The following is a 15,988-nucleotide window of genomic DNA, read 5'->3' as shown; positions in this document are numbered from 1 at the left end:
TGTTTTGTTTTGGATGTGACTGAGATGCTTCTAGTGGTTCACTGTCAAGTTTGATGGAGGCCTTTAACATCTTAAGGAAACAAACTGTTTATTGGTATAGGATGAAAACGTGACTTTAGCTTCAAAGGTGATTTTAAATAAGTATATTATTGGAGCTGGCCTGGTGGCATGGTAGTTAAGTTCTCACACTCTGCTTCAGTGGCTTGGGGTTCGTGGGTTCTGATCCTGGGCATGGACCTGTGCACCACTCATCAAGCCATGCTGTGGTGACATCCCACAAACAAAAATAGAGGAAGGTTGGCAGCAGATGTTAGCTCAGGGCCAATCTTCCTCACCAAAAATAAATTAAAAAGTCCGTTATTGAAGATTGACTCACAAAAGCCACTTTAATACAACTTTTAATAATAACTGCATGTTTTTTTTCTTGTTTAGCAAATTAAGCATGCTATTTAATTTGCTGTAATTTGATTATGTAAAAAACATTTCTGAAGAAATGTTAACTGTTATGCACGAAACTGTGAAACATGTTATGCATCCTGCTTGCATACAGGGCCCCAATCCCTTGTTTAAAACCTTCAAGGCCAAAAGTATTTTGGAATTCACAAGGATGTGGATTTTAGCAGCAGAGTAAGGTGCACACACCACGCAGTACGTAACGTCCCTGACAGGTCTGGGGCAGCATCTGCCATCAAACACTTGAGTGTATCTGTAGCAAAATACGTGAAGAATCACACTAGGTTGGAGAAAGACAAGGTGTAAATAGCGTTTTTAGTTCAGGTAAATTTTGCTGATACATAATACAGAAAGAAAGTTTTTATTAGAAAAAGTTTTGGAATTTAGAATTGCAGAAAAGGCATTGTGGATCTTACATGAAAATGGCTGGATTAGCAATAATAGTTGTTTCATTCAATTGCAAAGTTTAATTTGTACTTTTCCTCACTTCATATACTCCGTATAGACACGTTTATTGAGATAACTGAATTGTTAAAATATATTAACATTCTTCTATATGCTTTCTTTAATCAGTAGTCCACTATTCGTTTAACTTAAACAATATATAAGAATAAGAGATATAAAACTATGTATTGGCCACATCACTATGGCAGCTGGTGACATTTAGTTGAGCAGTAAACCAGCCATGCGACTGAATCGTGGACCTGCGATTTGATCTCCACTCACCATTCGCTATTCTTGTTTCATCACACAGAGCAGCTCAAACTATTCCCTGTGAAGGGGAACACATGTTTAAAAGTCATTTAAAAAAAGAAGATGTATTTTTTGTCTTTAAAACATGAGCCTCTAGGACGCTTCTTGGAACTCCTCAGAGCTTGAGAACTTCAGGATGGACAAGCAGAAATAAATTAATCAGAATTTTACCTGTAAATTATTAGTATCATAACTACTTCCCATAAAACAGGCTTTTGGGTCTATTTATTACTGCTACACATTTACTCTTTGCCTGTTCTCACCAACATCAAAGATGAGGTCATCATCAAGATAATCCAAACTCTTCGTAATGCATGGGAAAGGCAAAGAGTCTGAGCTCTGAGCAAGGGTGGACTGAAAACAGCCTCCAGAAGACAGTCTGCCTCAAAGAGGAATGCAGGAAGTCCACAGAAGCCTGGACAAACCAGTAAATCAGGTTTGGAATAATCCAGTTCGTACCTTTGTGTCCTGTATCCCTTAGGGTGTGTTTGGTTGTAAATACTCGAAATCCAACTACTGTAAATAACAGACTATTTCCTTGCAGAACTGAAGGTTTGTAAACAGATGGTTCCTGGTACTGGTTTAAGCTGTCCACCGGCATCACCCAGGACTGGGCTCCTTCCTTCTTGCCATGCTCAGTATGGGAGTGTCTCATCCTTTGGCCACTAGGGCACAGACAAGAGACAAGCCAGCCACATGCTTACTGCTGGCCCTGAATACAACCCATCTCAACATTTCTCTCTGCCTTAGGAAGTCACCCTTTTCCTCCCTGATGAAAATCGACCCCCATCTTTCTTCTTGAGTCTTTCTCTTGTCTATTCACTCCTCTGGTCAATAGCCATGGATAGACATACACATCCAAAACTAAAGAACGTATCTGCTCTCAGCAGTCTTAATTTTAAAATTTCTGGATGTTCTTGTTACCACAAATAAGATATGAAACAGACCTAAGTGCTGTAACTATTGGAAAAAAATATACAAAAGTGCATTTATTAACAGATAACATTAGCACACAAAAAATCCAATTGGAAAACTTTAAAAATCAATGAGATTGCGTTAAACCACAGAGAATAAGAATTAAAGATACGTAAGTCAACACACACACATACACACAAAAGTATAAGCTTAACAAGTATATTGAAAAGGAGATTCCTTTCACAGTAGAATCATAAAAACATAAAATGTTTGGGATTAAGTTGGGAGATGCAGGGGATCTACATGAAGCTAAGTTTCTGGAAAGAATTACAAGTAAACTTGCATAAATGAAAATGCTCATCGTGTCCCAGGATGGGAAGGCCAATTGTAAACCCCAGGTCATCATCACTAGGCTCCATTCACTTCTGCGCTTCTTCCTCCTCAAAATGTGAGGGAAGGAACTGGCTGCCATTCTTCACAAGAACAATCAAGTCACATTCAAACACATCTTATGGAGAAATGCTCTCAGAAACTACTAGTCAGGGGCCGGCCCTGTGGCTGAGTGGTTGGGTTCTTGTGCTCCACTTCAGCGGCCTAGGGTTTCTCTAGTTTGGATCCTGGGCACGGACATGGCACTGCTCATCAGGTAATGCTGTGGCATCGTCCCACATGCCACAACCAGAGGCATTCACAACTAGAATATACAACTGTGTACTGGGGGGCTTTGGGGAGAAGAAGAAGAAGAAAAAAAAAGAAGATTGGCAACAGTTGTTAGCTCAGGTGCCAATCTTTACAAAAAAAAAAAAGGAAACTACTCGTTAAAAAATGTTCTCTTTTTTCTTTGCCAATAAATTTAGACCTCAAAGCCATCAGTAGCATAGAGTTGTAATTACAGAACTTTTTATGTGTAGTGGGGGAACTCGTAGGTCAGCAAGTTGAATTGAGGTGTGTGGTTTGTTTCAAGCACCTTTTTTCACTCTGAGAGGACTCCTATGTCACCCACCATGAGGAAGGACATGACTGACAGAGACTGTATCCCTGTCTGCATTTGTAGTTTGAGGAATTCACCACATCGGCTTGGTCCCACTGTGTGTTTTCACATCACACCCTGGACCTCTGGATGTCTCCATCTCTTCTCTGCATCCCCTTGGCTGTGCCTCAGACTGCAGCTGTGGTAACTTGGCCCTTCCTGCTGATTGCAGTGGGTGTCTGCTCTCTCTGGGGTGCCCACCTCCCGAGGAGCGACTCTGAGTCAGGCCAGCAAGTGTCACCCTGAGCCTGCAGACCCTCGTTACCTGTGATGCCTGCTTCTAGTAGGCCCTAAGTTGTCGCTTAGCATTCCTAAGGAAGAGACTTGAGAGCAGAAGCTGGTTGTGAGCAAGAAAGGGTTATCATGTAAGACGGTCTTTTGGCCACAAGTAACAGAATGTGTCACCATTCATTATCTTACATTGCCTGAAGTCCAGAGGCAAGGGCTTCTGGGCATGGTTCCTGGGCTCGACTGTCACACTTAGCCAGCCACCATCCATCTCTTGGCTCAGCTCTCAGCATGTTGTCCTGGTTATTCCTAAGGCTTGTGTCCTCATGATCTCAAGGTGGCTGTCACAGTTCCAGGCATTGCACATAGCCATGCAACACTTGTCTGAAAATATTGGCATCAGGGGATGTATTTGTTTCCTTTGCCACTGTAACACATTACCAAGTCTATCATCTCACAGCTCTGGAGGTCAGAAGTCCATAATGGCTCTCACTGGGCTAAAATCAAGGTGTTGGCAGGGCTGCGTTCCTTTTAGAGGCTCTAGGGGAGAATCCATTTCCTTTCCTTTTCTGGCTTCTAGAGATCACCTGCATTCCTTGGCTCATGGCCTCTTCTTCTGTCATCAAAGCCAGCAGTGTAGCATCTTCAAGTCTCTCTCTGACTCTGACCTCTGCTTCTGTCATCCCATTGCCTTCTCTGACTGACTGTCCTGCCCCTTCTTAAACAAGGACGATTGTGATGACATTGGGTCCACCACAAATAATCCAGGATAATCTCTCCGTCTCAAGATCCTTAATTACACCTATAAAGTCCCTTTTGCCCTGTAAGATAACATATTCACAGGTTCAAGGCATTAGGATGTGAGCATCTTTGGGGAGCTATTACTACCCACCATGGGGAAGGAATAAAATCTCTTCAGATGCCTTCTTTCTTGTAGACTTCCTCAGATCCCATTGTCCAGGACTGACACCTGTGTCCATGTCTTGGCTGTGAGAAAAGCTGGGAAAGAGAGTGGCTGGCATTTTGGCATCTGTAGAGGGTGCTGGACTCCTCACCATGAAGGGGGGTGGCACAGCCACAGTGGCTGGCACAAAAGTCTGTGTGTGTGCTCATCTGCCCCAGAGACCTCTCCTCAAATTGAGTTATAAGGCCATATGCCCAATCTGAGAGCAGCTAGTGCTGGAAATTTCTGGACTTGCTGCCAGCAGAGATCCTGAACTGAATGAAGTCTCAACATCTAGGGGAGCAGCGAGGAGGTGGGGATCCTGGTAGAGGGTCTGATGGTAGTGCTGGAAAGGAAAGGTGGCATTTCTGTGAGTATAAGGGAACAACAGGAGATCTCCCTTGGGTCCAGGAGGAAAGCTAGCATTTCAGAGGCTTCTCATAAAAGCAGAGAGAGAGGAAGGTCTTCAGGGTTCATGTGTGGAATCTTACCCCTCATCTCTTTCCCAGAACACGCCAGATGCTCTTTTGCATCTATGGGTGAGGTTCCCTCCCAACCCCAGCTTTGCAAGGGATTTTAGTTGAAGTTTGTGAGGTTTGCATCATCCTTGGAGCGTGGACCATCTGCAGGCTTTTTAATCCTGTCTGCACACTGGCTGTGCACCCCTAGAAGTGTAAAGATGCACACAAGTCTTCATGCTACCTCTCAAGGTTAGTAGTAGAATGCCATTTGTGAAACAGCGGAGAGTTAGCATCGAGCTGTCTGATTTGTTTGAAATGACAGCATTTGAATTATGCAGGACGAAAATGGATGGGATATTCTCCAGCCCTCTTCTATGAATACTATAAAATTACATATATTACATAATTACATATTATGTATTATGTCATTACATAAAATATATTGACCCCTGTGATTCTAAAAGATGAGTGATCTCTGCATGACCCTTCAAATTTGGTGTTCTCTGAGTCACATGTGATGTAAAGAGATAGATGTGCTGTTGTCATGGAGAACATTTACATTTTATTATCTATGGCAATCATTTCTATGAGACATTGTCCATTAGGCCTAGACCCAAGTCGCATTAAGTAGTGTTTCTATGGCAAATTAAGGGCGTACTTAGAGCATACCTGCTCCTCCGTGTCTGCAGGGGCCACAAGTGCAGAGTCTTATTACATCCCAGCAACTATTTATAGGTCAAAAATAATTTGTGGATCCTGCCTCCTTTGTGGTTTATGTCTGATGTCAAATAAAATGGAATTCCAATCAACATCTTTCCCATATTGGTTATGTTCAATGAGTTTCTTTAATCTATATGAATTTCCTGGTGTCAAATAAGGCGAAAGCCAATGTGGGAAGCCTGCCAACATTGACGCTATTTGTAGTGTTCTCTAGTGTGAGTCCTCTGGCGCTGAGTTGCGAGAACACCCCCTGAAGGCTCTTCCTCACTGAGACAGGCAGAGGACCTTTCCAGTATGAGTTCTCTGATGGAGTCACACAGTGCTGAGGTATGTTTAAAGCCTTTCCCACAATGACTGTATCCATAGCTGTCTCTCCAGTGTGCCTTCTGTGATGTCGAGTAAGGAAGGAGAAAAGGATGAAATCTTTCCCTGAATGATTACATTGTAGGGTTTCTCTTCTTTATAGACTCTTAGATGTAGAGTAAAGCCTTCACTCCTTGGAAGTAATTTCCTGAATTCACCACAAATATAAAGTTTCTTATAGGTAGAAATTCTCTCATACTGAGTAAGGATAATTTGTGCGTCTGCATGTATAGGATTTTTCTCCTGTACAAGTTCTGAAATGTACTGAAAGTCAGTCTTTCTTGGTGGAGACTCTCCCACACTAACACATTTGTAAGGTTTGTCTCCTGGGTGAATTTGCTCATAGTGAAAAGGATTGACCTCTGTTCAGACTTCTCTACACTCATTACATTTACATAGTCTCTCTTGAGTATGGCTTCTCCAATGTCACTGTACAGTGGAGGAAGGATTGAGTTCTAATTAACTTCCCCCAAATTCATCATTCTTGCAGTCTCTGTCCTGGGTCAGTGTTTTCTCAGGGCCATATGTTCCACTTGTCTCTCCAGGTTCTCCTGCTGCTGCTTCAAGTGGGTTTCATATTCCTGGTCTCTGCCAAATGTGGAGAGATATAGTCCATGCCTTGTGAATCTTTGTGTTTTCAGGACCGCATATGGTTCTAAGCGAAGTGCCCTGCTTTCTGGTTAACTCCTTGCTTTTGATTCTACTTCCTCAACCTGGAAGAAAACAACAGATAATTTTAAGTGTTCAGAGAAAAACTCCTGGAGAGGAAATAGTGAGATCAAGTGAAGAAGCACATCTGAAGCATGTGGATTTGTTTTCAAATCTGCCTTGCAAGGAGGGGACGAGTTGTGAGCAGAGATGAGCCCAGTCCTTTGAGGCAGCTGATGGGACACTAGGTCATCTCTGCTCTGGTTCACTCCTCACTCTCCTTTTCCAGATGCTCTTCTAGACTCCAGTTCTTTGGGCACTGATCCTGAGCTCTCTTCTTTCTCTTGCCAGTGTGATCTCTTTCATTCCCCGGGATTCAAATACTATCTCAATGTTGATGAATCCCAGTTCTGTAGCTTATCCCAGATTCTTTCCTGAGCATTGGACACATTCATTTGTCTGCTAGGCATCTCTACTTCTGCACCCATAACCTGTCAAAACTGAACTTGAGTCCTACATCCACATCGGCTCTTACCCCACCTTTTCCCTACCGGTAGATGGCCAGGGGCCAAGGACCCCTCTACCTCCTTGAATCAATCACCAAATTTTGAGTCCACCTTAAATACCTTCCATTGGCCCCCTTTCTGTTTCCATTGCCCATCCTGCACCATCACTGCCCTTCTCAGTTGAACTACCACAGTAGTGCTTTCACTGTCATCTCGTCTTCTGTTCATAGCCCTGTCCAAACACATCCAGAGCAGCCTTTCAGAAATAGAAACCAGATCATGCCATTTCCTGCTCAAACTCAACCAGTGGTGCCCTGCTGCTCTGATTTGTAATTTTCTGTAGAAGATCCAACTCTTCTATGCTGATGACTACAGACAGGCAGATACCACGTCTGTGTGTTTATCCCTTTAGTCCCAGCACCTGGTGTGGGACAGCCATCACTGTTTGTTGAATGACTGTTTGAGGTCACTTGCATCCCTCACCACTTCACATGTAGTTGACTTCCAAGTTGAGATCACTAACCTCCAGCTTCTAAATTTCCAGACCACACGTCTGCTGAAGATCTTTCCCACATGGCAGGCAGTGACCATGTAATGATGTAAATCAGACCACGTCACTCTCCAGAGTGACCCCACCTCTGGTGGCTTCCCATCGTTTTCAGAATGAAGCCCAAACTCCTAATGAGGGCCCATAAGGCCTGTGCCTCTGAGCCTCATTGCTCCTGCCCCTCTCCTTTCTGCTCTCTCCTCTCACCCATCCATTCTGGCCTCACCACCTGCCATCAGTTTCTTGATTGCACTGAAATCTTTCCACCTCAGAGCCTTTGCTAGAGCTTCCTTTGGCCAAAATGCTCTTCCCCAGCCCATCATGTACTGGCTCCTTCATAATACTCTAGAGGCCAGATTCAAGTTGATCTCTTCAGAGAGGGCTTCATGGACTGTTTAGTGGGCTCAGTAATAGTCCCCCAATCATGTCCACATACTAATTCCCAGAACCTGAGAATATATTACCTCATATGGCAAAAGGGACTTTACGTATGTAATTAAGTTAAGGAGCCTGAGATGGACAGATTATTGTGGATTATCGGGTGGGCCTGGTATAATCACAAAGGTCCTTAAAAGTGGAAGAGGAGGGGCCGGCCTGGTGGCGCAGTGGTTAGGTGCACACGTTCCCCTTTGGCACCCCGGGGTTTGCCAGTTCGGATCCCGGGGGCAGACATGGCACCGCTTGGCAGGCCTTGCTGTGGTGGGCGTCCCACATATGGGGTGGGGCAGGATTGGCAGCGGATGTTAGCTCAGGGCTAATCTTCCTCAAAAAAAAAAAAAAACGACAAAAACGTGGAAGAGGAATGCAGAAGAGTCAGAATCAGAGAAGGAGTTTTGATGATGGAATCAGAGGTGGGAGTAATATAGGGTCACGAACCAAGCAATGAGAATGGCCTCTAGAAGGTGGAAAAGGCAAGGAAATGGATTCTCCCCTAGAGCCTTGAGGAGTAACAGTAACCCATTTTAAACCTCTGACCTCCGGAACTGTAAGATAATAAATGTGTGTTGTTTTAAGTCACTAAGTTTGTGGTAATTTGTTACAGCACCCACAGGAAACTCATACAGGCAATATGATCTAGAGTACCTTCCCCTTTGCTGCCTCATAGCTCCTTGTTCATCATGAATGTGATGATGACTTGTACATGTGAAGATCTTCCAGAGAATATGTAGCTTCTGGCACAACAGCTGCCTGCCATGGAGAGGAGCTGAGTGGCGTTGGTAAATGAACAGAGGGTATGGTGTTAAAAATAACTGTGGGGGATGCGTCTGGACTCAATTACCTCATACTTGGATTACTGAAGCAGTCTTAATCTGCTCTCTTTAGTCTTTGCTCTGTGATGCACACTTCCTATACCCCAGTAACATCGTATCTTCAGGACACTCTAATCCCAGTCATCTTGAACTCCAGTCCCTCCAGCATGTGACCTGGCTCATTGGCAGCCATGGGACTTCAACTTTTCCCCTTACTGAATTACTTGAGTGTTCAACTGAGAGGCATAAGAGATGCATGTAACCTACAGTCCTCAAGGAAGATTCAACTGAGGGACACTTGCAGCCTGCAGCCCTCAAGGAATCTTTCATGGAGGAGATACAGAGTGGAGATATCAGGTCATGAGTGCAATGTAACTAAAAATACCAAGGCAGGAATGACTCTGCAAGTACGAATCCAGGCCTGCAAACTTCAGGAAGCGCAGATGACAGAAAAGCATCCTGAATTGCACCATGACGGGGGGATCAGCAAAACCCAGGCCATCAGAAACTTTACAGTCCCACAGCCCAGGTTTCACAACAGCTCAAGTAAAAGGAAAAGGAATGGATGGAGGTGTGGTAGGCAGCCTCCAAGATGCCTCTAGTGATCCCACCAGAATTCACGCTCTCCTGTGTTTCCCACCTCCCACACTGTGCCAGGGTTGGTCTGTGTGACTCACAGAACATGTCCAAGAGCAGATTATGAAAGACATTGTGGCTTTAGTCTTGGTTGTTTCTCTCTCTCTTCGCACTGGAGGAAGACAGCTGCCCTGTTATGAGGACACTCAATTAGCCATGTGGAGAGGCTCAAGTACTGAGGAACTGAGGCCTCTTGCCAACAACCACATAAAGAAACATGTAAATGTGTCCTCTATCACAGTTAAGTCTTCATATGACCATAGGCCCGGCTCATACCTTGAACACAACCTCATGAAAGATTCTGAGGTAGAACCATCCAATAAAGCTGCTCCCAAGCTCTTGACTTACAGAAACTGTGAGGATATCAGATGTCTGTTGTTTTAAACTAGGAGTCAGAAAACTACAGCTTCCAGGCCTAATCCAGTCTGCTGCCTTTTTTGGGCGTGTGGGGCAGATGGCTCAGAAACAGAATAGTTTTACCTTTTTTGTTTGTTTGCTGAGGAAGATTCCCCTTGGGCTAACATTTGTGCCAGTCTTCCTCTATTTCGTATGTGGGTTGCTGCCACAGCATGGTTGCCAATGAGTGGTGTAGGTCTGCTCCCAGGAACTAAACGTGGGCCGCTGAAGTGGAGTGCACCAAACTTAACCATTAGGCCACAGGGCCAGGCCCCTAGTCTTACATTTTTATTTTATTTATGTATTTATTGTTTTGTTGAGGAAGATTGGCCCTGAGCTAACATCTGTGCAAATCGTCCTTATCTTGTATGTGGGATGCCTACACAGCATGGCTTGATGAGCGGTGTGTAGGTCCATGCCTGGGATCCGAACCTGGGGCCATCAAAGTGGAGCATGCGAACTTAACCACTACATCACCAGTCTGGCCCCTAATTTTATATTTTTAAATGGTTAAAAAAAAAAAATCAAAAGAAGAATTGTATTTTATGATGTGAAAATTATATGAAATTCAAATTTCAGTGTCCATAGAGTTTTATGGGAACACAACGATGCCCATTCATTACCTATTGTCTGTGGCTGTTTTTGTGTTACAGAAGCAGAGTGTAGATGCAACAGAGACCGTATGGCCTACCAAAGCTAAAATATTTATTTGGCCCTTTACAGAAAAAGTTTGCTAGCCTTATTTTAAGCCACTATGTTTTGGGGTAATTTCTTACACAGAAGTGGATAACTAATACACACCAAATCTCCCTGCCCCTCAATTTTGGACTAAGACATGAGACTTGCTTTGGCAAATAGGATGTTAGCAGTTGTGACGTGAGTAGAGGCTGGGACTGTGCTAATGTGGCCAGACTCACCTTTTTGCGCTTCTGCCATCGCCATGACAAGAATGTGACCTGGCTAACTCACTGGTCTAAGATGGGTGGAGATAAGGGGAGCAGATCTGCTCCTCACTAGAACCTGATGGCCACCTCAGCAAAGTCCTGCCTAGATCAGCAGACCTCCAGGTGACCTACAGACATATGAGCCAGAATAAATGATTATTGTTTTAAGCTACTGAATTCTGGGGGCAGTTTGTTGCACAATCTTATTGTGGTTACAACTGACCAATATGTATTCCCAGTAGCAACGTAAACAAGAACTTTTCCCCTTGGCTTACGGACAACACAGGAATGGTCATTGTTTTTAATCTTGATATAATATTATGTGATAACAAGAAAAATTCTACATGGTATGATCTTAACCGGGGCAAAAAAAAAAAAAAAAAAAAAAAGCAAAAAGCTCAAGGAGAAGAAAACAAGTGAAAGAAAATACTCTAAAATGTTCACAGAGATTGTGCTTCAAATACACTCGTTCAGTTGTCACTGATGGTAAGTTACTGTAAGTCACTGAGGAAAGAAGGGGAATTTGTTCTGGGATCCAAGGAAGCACTGAAGAGCTTTGCAACAACAAAGATAGCTTCTGGCCTGCAGCTGCCTGTGCTTCCATCTTTGTGAGGATGGCTCACAATGGGCCGGGCTTGTCTATCTGCCAGATCCTATGCTCCTGACTACAGCATGGTGGGGGTGTGTGTGGGGGGTACAAATGGCCCAACCGAGGTCAGGAGTCCACATCCGCACCCATGAGCCAGAGCAGTGAGTTACACTGCACTGTCAGGGCCATGTGCCCGGTGGCCCTGAGGGTGAGGCACTGGGAGTAGGGGGCGTTGCAGAAGAGGCAGACACTGCAAGGAGGACAGGGAGAGTCCCCGAAGGCCATCCTGAGAGAGGCCCTTGGGTAATTTCCTTCCACCTTTCTCCTTTGTTTAAAGATTTTATTTTTCCTTTTTCTCCCAAAGCCCCCCAGTGTTACCGAACCTGAAGTGAGTTCGCTCACCCATTGCACAGCAAGCCAATCTCTGACACCGGGTGTGGTGGAAGAAAGTAGGAATTTTATTTTTTTTGCACAGCGCTGAGCAAGGAGAGAGGGCAGCTAACGCTCAAATCCCAAACTCCCCGAAAAGCTAAAAGGAAGGGTTTTTATTTGGGGCTTTAGGTAGGGGAGGGGGAGCATATGGCCTTGCTGGTCGGAGCTTTCCCACCAGCCTGTCTTTGGCCTTGAGACACTTGCAGAGAGGAGGGAGCTCATGACCTTGCTGGTCAGAAGCTTTCCCACCAGACTGTATCTCTTTGTGGGGAGGAGATAGTCCAGGTGCTTGTCCTTAACAGTGTCTGTCTCCATGGAGGATAGCGGATTCTGGAGGCAGGAAGCCAGAGAGTAAGCAGGGAATGAGTGTTTTGGTTTTAACCCCATATATGCTGGGTTTAGTGTGGGGAAACGGATATCAGGGTCGATATCACCAGTACATAGTTGTGTATTTTTAGTTGTGGGTCCTTCCAGTCGTGGCATGTGGGATGCCGCCTCAGCACAGCCTGATGAGCGGTGCCATGTCCGTGCCCAGGATCCGAACCAGTGAAACCCTGGGCTACAGAAGTGGAGCGCGAACCCAACCACTTGGCCATGGGGCCGGCCCCCCACCTTTCTCTTTTCACTAAACAATTAAAAATGAATTTTAATGAAGAACGTTAATTTAAGAAGATTAAACTGTATTTCTCACTGATAAGGTCTTTTAAAAATTTAAATTCTGTAAGCCAATTATATGGTGCCAAAGTCAAATTAGGGAACAACGTATGCTTGGAGAAGCTCCCCTCCCACCCCTGTCCTTTCCATCCTGGTTCCTCTACCACCTGTGGATAAGTCATTTTGCATTAGTTTTTGGTTTATTCTTCCATTATTCTTTAAATATATATTTATGAATAAATATATAAACAAATATAAACGTGTGTGTCACATGCATAGATATATACACATACATATCACAAATATGTGCCTCCTTCCCACTCTCATGGGTAGGCCTTGTAAGTCACTAGCAACATGCAGGGACCTGTAGTCCTCTTTCAGGGAGGGCAGTGGAAAATTGGGACCAACAATTCAATTGACTGATTTTCAGTCAGTGAATATGCATTAAGCACCTAGTATGTGCCAGGTATGAGGGTGAAGGAATGAGCTGGGCAGATATCTGGGGGAACAGTGTTCTAGGCAAGAGGGAACAGCATGTACAAAAGCCCTGAGGTGGGAGTATATTGCATATTTGAGCACCAGGGAGAGGACCAGTGTGACTGGAGCTGAGTGAGGCAGAGGGAAGGGAGTAGACAGTGAGCTCAGAAAGGCAGCAGGGCTGACCTGGCCAGGCCTTGCAGGATGCTAGTGCAGACTTTGGCACCTCTTTGGTTGTAGTGTGGACTTTTACCTGAGGGAGCTGGGAGCCCTTGAAAATTCTGAGCAAAGGCGGGAGGTGCCATAGGAACTCTGTGGGGAAATAGACTTGGGGACAGGGATAGAAGCAGGGAAGTTGGTGAAGCAATCACTATAAGAGGTGCCGGCAGCCAGGCAGGCAGGAGGAGTAGGCTGCCTTCTGGGCAGGTCTGAGCATGACACTGGCAGACCTGCTGCCCAATCACAGGTAGGATCTGAATTAGGAGAGTCCAGACAGTGGCGCGGTGTCGACCTGCACCAGGGGAAGAACAGAAACACTGGTGACCAAGACAGGCAAGGCTGGGGGAGGAGCTGGGGCTGAGGGTGGTGCCGGCATTCGGTTTGGGGCATGTAAGATGCTTGTGACCTTCAGGTGGAGTATGGTGAAGTATCAGGTGGAGAACTCCAGACTGTTTGAGTCCGGAGTTCAGGGATGAGTCTGGGCTGGTATTGTACACTTGGGGGTCATCAGCAATAGAAAATCCGAAGAAAATGAGGTGCTGACTAGAAGAAGGGGTAGAAGGAGAGGGCTCGAGGCAGAGGAGTCCAATTCTGGTGGGGACCTGGTGTGAGGAGGGGTAAAGCGGGTAGAGTTCGACTTCCTTTCCCAAGACTGAGGCACTGTGGCCTTCATGGGCTCTTTCCTCCATCAAAAAATATAAAAATTTTCTATTTTATGACTACATTGCTATGAAGATAAATATAATCCAGATAGGTTTATATTCATTTTTCTCTTCTTTTTTTTTTTTTTTTTTTTTAGGAAGATTAGCCCTAAGCTAACATCTGCCACCAATCCTCCTCTTTTTGCTGAGGAAGACTGGCCCTGAGCTAACATCCATGCCCATCTTCCTCTACCTTATGTGGGATGCCTGCCACAGCATGGCCTGGCAAGTCGTTCATAGGTCCACACCTGGGATCCAAACCAGCCAACCCTGGGCCACTGAAGCAGAACACGTGAACTTAACCACTGCGCCACTGGGCCAGCACCTTTTCTCATCTAATTTTAAAGGAAATGATACATTTTTGTGGACGCTTAAAAGTATTGTGGGGGAAAAAAAAAAGGGGGCCGCCCCCGTGCCCGAGTGGTTAAGTTCGCATGCTCTGCTGCAGGTGGCCCAGTGTTTCGTTGGTTCAAATCCTGGGCGCGGACATGGCACTGCTCATCAAACCATGCTGAGGCAGCGTTCCACATGCCACAACTAGAAGGACCCACAAGGAAGAATATACAACTATGTACCAGGGGGCTTTGGGGAGAAAAAGGAAAAACTAAAATCTTAAAAAAAAAAAAATGTGTCTCTCTCACACACACACACACACACACACACACACACACAAAAAGTATTGTGGGCCCTGGACACTGTGCCTTCTGTGCCTGATGGAGAAGTCTAGGCACTGAAGAAGATCAGAGGCCACACACCAAGGCTGATGGAGCTGGGGGCAGGGCTCTGACTAGCGTGGCTTTGTAACCTGAGTGAAGGATGTTATTCTTTAACAGCAACACATGTAACGACAGAGAGAAGGTGCCAAGGAGAGACAGGGTCTGGTTGCTGCCCAGGTTCCCCTTCAAGGAGGGACTGCTGTTAGCTGTGGGCTCCTTCAGGTGCCAGACTTATGCTCCTTTCCTAGCAGCTTCTGGCCACTAAGCAAGCCAGGCCACTGTCCAAGGGCCTGGATGTGTGCACCCAACAGGAGACTCCTCTAAAGGGCATTCTTTACTCTGGGCTTATCTCTGGGCAGCAGTGTCGTCTGACAGTACCTCCTGCCCAGGCCTGCTTTCTCCCCCTTTTTGTTCTTTTTCTTTCTTTTACCAGTGTTATTCCCCAATAAACCTTGAGAACTTCCAACTCCATCTCAGCGTGTGCTGACCTCAAACTGCAACACTTGAAGCCAGGCAGTCAGGAAAATCAGAGGAAAAGGAGGCAGGGGTGCTGGTACGTAAAAATTCAAACGCATTTATGAGATAAACAGACTCCAGCATAGAAATGGACAGACAATATGAAGTGACTAGCTCCAAAACAGATTTGGTAGCTGGTGAAAAGACATTCAGGAATTGTGCAAACTCGCTGGTTATTGAGGACATGCAAGTTAAATTAATGATGCACTTCACTTTCTGGACTGGACATTGTGGTAGGCAGAATTCCAAGAAGGCACTCATGATTTCTGCTTCCTGGTGTCACACGATGATTAGGTCGTATGGCAAAGATGATAGGATTGTGAAGATGTAATTTAAGTCCCCAAATCAGTTGACTTTAACCAAATCAAGAGGGAGATTATTCTGGGTAGGGCTCACTTAGTCAGAAGCCTTTAAAAGAGGGCTCTGATAGAGACTCTGTCCTGCTGACTTGAAAGGAGCAAGCTGCTGTGCGCTCTGCAGCTGCAAGGAAAAGTATTCAGTCACAACCCAAGCGAACTTGGAAGCAGATTCTTCCCCAGGTGAGTCTATGGATGAGAATGTAGCTCACTGACCCCTTGACGGTGGCCTTTGGAGAGCCTCAGACAGGCCCCGGGGAAGCTGTGCCAGACTCCTGCCAGGAACTGAGACAATAAACGCACATTGTTTTAAGCTACTGGGTTTATGGCAGCTTATCACAGCAACAGGAAGCAAGAGAGATATGACAGGCTTAAAGAATGAGGGTCCCTGCTGGCGAGCCTGGGTGGCGGTGACCTCCACACTGCAGGTGGCACATGTAGGAAGGGAAATTTCATAACCTGTGACTAAAACTACACAAAATATTCTTACCCTTCTCCTAGCGTTTAGGCGTTCCACTGGTAGCAGTTCTCCCTA

The sequence above is a fragment of the Equus caballus genome, chromosome 10 (assembly GCF_041296265.1).
Source record: "Equus caballus isolate H_3958 breed thoroughbred chromosome 10, TB-T2T, whole genome shotgun sequence".
Lineage (NCBI taxonomy): Eukaryota > Metazoa > Chordata > Mammalia > Perissodactyla > Equidae > Equus > Equus caballus.
The sequence above is the reverse complement of the archived record's forward strand: the minus strand, read 5'-3'. Positions refer to the sequence as shown.